The sequence below is a fragment of the Tubulanus polymorphus genome, chromosome 7, assembly GCF_964204645.1.
Source record: "Tubulanus polymorphus chromosome 7, tnTubPoly1.2, whole genome shotgun sequence".
In the NCBI taxonomy this organism is placed as follows: Eukaryota; Metazoa; Nemertea; class Palaeonemertea; order Tubulaniformes; family Tubulanidae; genus Tubulanus; species Tubulanus polymorphus.
In genome coordinates this window covers 21606375-21611794 of record NC_134031.1, presented here as the reverse complement: position 1 = coordinate 21611794, position 5420 = coordinate 21606375, and the positions used below count along the sequence as shown (strand labels likewise).

The 5420-nt window shown below is 36.4% G+C and overlaps 1 long non-coding RNA gene across 2 annotated transcripts; it reads right to left on the bottom strand.

Annotated features, from left to right (window-relative positions):
* Positions 1-1246: 1246 nt before the first annotated feature.
* LOC141909050 (uncharacterized) lies at positions 1247-2938 on the bottom strand. Of its 2 annotated transcripts, none has more exons than XR_012619664.1 (4): positions 2892-2938; positions 2104-2173; positions 1836-1918; positions 1247-1751 (listed from the first exon to the last, which is right to left on the bottom strand). It is a non-coding gene; the product is annotated as an uncharacterized LOC141909050 (long non-coding RNA). The 2 variants fall into 2 exon arrangements; XR_012619665.1 differs by having other exon boundaries at positions 1247-1716.
* Positions 2939-5420: the final 2482 nt, after the last annotated feature.

The window sequence follows — 5420 nt, the reverse complement described above, 5'->3', positions numbered from 1 at the left end:
AGCAGCTAGTTACGGCCTGGTTTACACTGAATGTGCATGACAATTTATTTTGATTACCTTCTTTCCAGCTATTATTCGTGGAATGAACTGGTCACTACGGTCTTCAATTCCTTTGCGGATTCTTGCAGGAATATTAAACCACAGTGCGCAAATGTATGTTTCAAATTAGGCTTTTTCGACATTGACAGCCAAAGACGTAACTTAACACTCTAACTGAATCGAACTGTCTCAGATGCTGTAAGTACTTGACGTTTTGCGTAATTGTTTTTTTTGTTATGCAATATTTGGATTAGTAATCAGTCGTGCTAACGTACATGCAGAATTGGATTCATTGTAATTATGGGATGATAATTCATGGGCGTCACGAGTCCTGAGACATACCCTTGATATGAAGCTTTTTTAATGTTAATCATTGACTTGTTTTGGAGTAAACTGAATAGCCCTTAAAATACCAATGCCACGTGGCTTGGTGTCTATGCTCTACGAGACTGGAGTAATAGATTTTCACAACAAACTCATGATTACAGATAGCCTCCTAAGATATCTGTATATTATTTCGCTCCTTACCTAAGTAATTCTTACATTTGATTGCTTAATTACAGATGGAAAGAGGTCAGATGGCATGAAAATCGACTGTGGCTGACTAATTGGCGCGAGTAACCAAAATGCTTCAATCATCAGGGGTAGACAAATTAGCCGAAGATGAATGAAAACTTCACCTTGATGATCATCAGTTAATTTTGCTGTAATTATTTGCCTGGATATATCCTTCATTTCAAAATCTGTCGTCAGTAGAATTTCTTTCAATAAAATATTTTGAAGATTGAATTTGAATTGATCTTAAAACCAGAGAAAGCATTCAGAAATTTAGAAAATCCTTGACTCATAATCAAATTCTATGAAGTCAGTTAAGGTCTTTTTGGTCGAATCAAGCCGAGGGCTCAGGTGACTAAAACTCAATTCCTCACTGTCTTATAATGCAGAGTACGACGGAATTTACACACTGAAACACGTTGGGCTGTGTAAGTGTAATTTGGATAAGTCCACAATATAATGACCGCCCTGCCCCGCTGCATCCGAGACGTCAACAAGTTATACTATTGCTTCGATGACAAACTGACTCCTACGCAAGATGACCATCCAATTCAAATGTAAATTAAGAAAGAAAACAACAAAACTAGATGCGTTGATCAACAAAAATAAATCAATAGTTTATTAAAATACTTCAATTTCAAAATAAGGATAGGAAAAAAGTGAACAATAAGTGTGTTTGCCATGCGTCTTTAAATATTTCCCAAGAATATATCTTTTTCTGGCCACCACCTGCCTCGACGTCACGACTTTTTCGAGATTTTCGCTAAAAAAACGAAACAAGACAAAATTGATGGATGGGAATCATACATGCTACAATTCACTTTTACTGCGAACATTGGAATGAGCTAAAGCAATTTGCTAGGAGGAAAAATTGAGTCAAATGATGTTTCAAAATCTGGACGGGAAAAGTTTTACTGAATTGTATGGCTAGTGGCAAATACATGTTTATATTGATAAAGTAAATATCTGTATAAAAGGTTGTATAGCAACTTGAATTGAAGGATTAATGCAATAGGTCTCTTATTCTAAAAGACAAGTGAGCAATACTTGCTAGATTGGTCATGTGAATCAACATCAAATTTAGAACTATCATCCATTTTTAGTTTTCAATCAAAGACCAACCTATGAAATAAAGTACATATTTCTCTGATGACAACCTGGAATGAATTAAAATAAATCTGAGGAATTCACCAAATTTCTGTATGGAACCCCTAATATATAACCTATAGATTGATACTTACATACGACAAATTGACGAAGAAACTTCATTTGACAGTATACAAACTCGCGGACAAACTCCCAAAATGAATCATGTCCTATTCACCTAGAATCAAACAAAATACAACTAAAAAATTAACTTCTTCAAACTACTTCTGCCGACAGCATACCGACTCGCTGACAAACCCCCATAATGAAACGTGTCATGATAAACATCTGGAATTAAACGTAATAAAGCTACAAAATTTACAAAATGTCGGTTTCGAATCCCTCAAATAGCCTTACACTTACAAATGATGGATTATCAAACAACTATGAACTCCCACAACGCCACATGTCTTTGATAATCTACAGTGAAAACCTGGAATTAAATGAAATAAATCTTAAAATTCCGTTCTGAACCCAACGTGTCGTAGGCCCTCTCTCTACTTGTAGGCCTAAGATCTTGAAATATGATAAATAATGTTATGATGAAAGAGGCATAATGGTTCGGAAAAAATTGAATTCAATATGGCTCTTGGCCCGGCAAATTTTGCTTTTGAAATATCCTTTTGATTAGGCCTAGTTACACATTTTAAAAGCAAATGACATTTTGCATCAAACTAAAAGCGGCTTTGTTGAGGAAAAGATTCGTTTGAGTCGTAAAATTTATAGCCTAGAACCAATTTCTTCGTCAAAGCATGATGCACAATTTTGACTGGGTCTCTTTTCCACGTTGTAGTGGACAGAAACTTTGAATAGGCCTAAATAATAGAATAATCTTTCTTAGGTTTCATGATAAAGATGCAGCATTAACTTAGATTAATGCTTATCTTTTACAATTAGGCATATGTTATAAAGGAAAACGACCACAGTTGGTCGAACAGGGGTTAGGCATTGATGGTAGAGGGGCTGTGTGTGTGCTGAAACAGAGATAAAAATGCACGGGAACGAGTTTGTCGAGTGGAGCTTATTATTCCATCAGGGATAGTGTACTATGGTCATGTTATATATCAAAATGTTCCTTATTAGTTCCGCTGCATCGCTAGAAACAAATTGAGATAGGTTTCCCTGTATTTTTTACATATTACATCACTTACAACGATAAACGTCCGTCGCCGACTGAAAAATTCGGAATGACAAAAACTTCCGCATTGAGAGCGCCACCGCGCACCAATTCAAATTCAATTATATGGATCGGAAACCCTCCAGCGATGCACTCTATGATCTTTAGAACCTGTCTTTGCTGACTGGGAATAAGATATTTCTCAGCGCGAAGGGGGCGGGGCGCAGCGTCACCAGGTCCCGCTCCGATTTTCAAAGAAATGAGTGCACGCGTACGGCCGTGACCACTTGTTAGTGACGTCATCAAGAAGGATGGCTCCGAGAATCGCCACATCACAGGTTACTGTTAATAAATGGGATTCGACCATTCAAAAGTTCAAAATGTACTTTCTTGTTTTGTAAAACAAGTTTATTCATGTCGTTATATAAAGCATTTTGTTTGAAACATTCTTTAATAATGTTTGTTGAGTTTAAAGCCAATTGTCGTTGTGTAATTCCATACTCTGGTCACTGACATCAAAGTTTTAGTTTCTGTTCACATGTTTCGACTTATAAATATCCAACTTGTATGTTCTATCTTTTAATACGGGCCATGTGATTAACTGCGTATCACTCCATTAGTTTAAAAAAAGGGCACATATTTCGATATTGTTAAATAATTAACTACATTTTTTTCTGTCACACGTTGATTTTTACCCATCACTTATAAAATTCAAATGTACGTGATGTTTTCTGTAAGCTATGTAAGCTTGTTCTTAAAAATACACTATGAATTTTCAATTTGTACTGACCATAATAGTTTATTTTTCGTAAATAAAATTTATATTTTAATTAAATAATTTCAAAATCTTTTCTATGCCCTCTGCAACAGAAAGTTACTAAGGACTATTACATATTCAGATGTACGTTGATAATTGATTTCAATCCTCCCTTCAAATAATTATATGAACATTATTTTGGAAAATGCAGGTGGCGCACAATCATAATACATACAACTCATCAAGCTGACGAGTCGTTTCCGTAACCAATGTTACAGACGGGTAACCAATCTAATCGACCCCGCAGACAACTAAACGACCCGAGCAACCCCCAATTTGACTATAACTAAAAATTATGTTATGTTAAACCGCATTGGTGTGACTTGACACATCAAATGCGTATCCCGTATTGATATATTTCTATTATCCACTTTTCAAACAATGAATAGCACGCCTGCTCAGAAAACCCGTTATCGCTGCTTTGCAGCTATATTTAGGGTTTTCTGTTACATCACAGAAAACCCTATTGAGATTCGCGTGTTTCTTATTATTAGGGCTTTCTGTTACATCACAGAAAACCCTATTGAGATTCGCGTGTTTCTTATTATTATTAGGGTTTTCTGTTACATCACAGAAAACCCTATTGAGATTCGCGCGTTTCTTATTATTATTATTAGGGTTTTCTGTTACATCACAGAAAACCCTATTGAGATTCGCGTGTTTCTTCTTATTATTATTTTATGTCACACTATTTTCACTAAAAGAACTAAGGCTTTGTTACCTTGCCGCTGTTGTCGATACAATCCGTATGATATCGTTCAGCTCACTGAGATCTACAAATACTCCGCGTGTTTTTTCACGAATCATTGTTACAAAAGCACTGTCGGGCCGTAAACATCGAAAATTTAGCCCCATTCAATGAGGCGACATGTTTTTCGAGTCGTCATCCCGAAATCAACCCGCAGGCCGATTGTCACTTCGATTATCAATTCAAGTATAAATGAACTAATTTATTGCCGCAGACTTCACATTCAGCCGCGGTCTTCAAACAGTAATTTTAACAATAGCCCATTTTCCTCATCAAATCATATTACCGATACACTGGAAATTTACTACTTTAGATTTTAAAAGCACTTTCGAGCCGTAAACATCGACGAATCGACGTGTGTCACTACATCGTCGTTCCGGGGATCAGCTGCGAGTTTCTCCTCATCATGAGAATCAAGTCGAGTACAAATTAATTTGTTACTACCAGTGATTTGGCTGCGGGTTTCAAGGAGTTAGTTTAATAACCTATTTTTCTTTACCAAATTAACCGTGTATTTACTAAGATAAATCTTTAGTGTACCGGGGAGTCGTAGGCCTAAACTAAACACGCCGATGAAATATAGCGGAGAACAGCTGTTATGTCGACGAGGTATCAAAATAAAAGAATATATTACTTTATTCGGCCGCGGGCTTCAACCTCTATATCAATACCATCAATTCTCTTTATTTCCTACAGTACATACCGATCATTGTCAAATGCACAAGGTATTTACTAAATACAAGTATATAGAACACTCTTATCCGTATGTTGGACTCACACTTGACATACGGAGTAAGCGTTCGCTGTGGGGGAAAGGAGATCGTTCGCTGTGTCGCTTGAAGTGTTTATCGAGTTTTACGCGACCTTAAGGCTTTAGGCCTACCGGTACTGACATTTACTGTCTCAAACAAACACAGTATAAATGTTGCGTATATTAACGGTCTCATTGGATTGAACTTCAAAACAAAATTTACGATATTTAGGAGAGTTGTTATTCA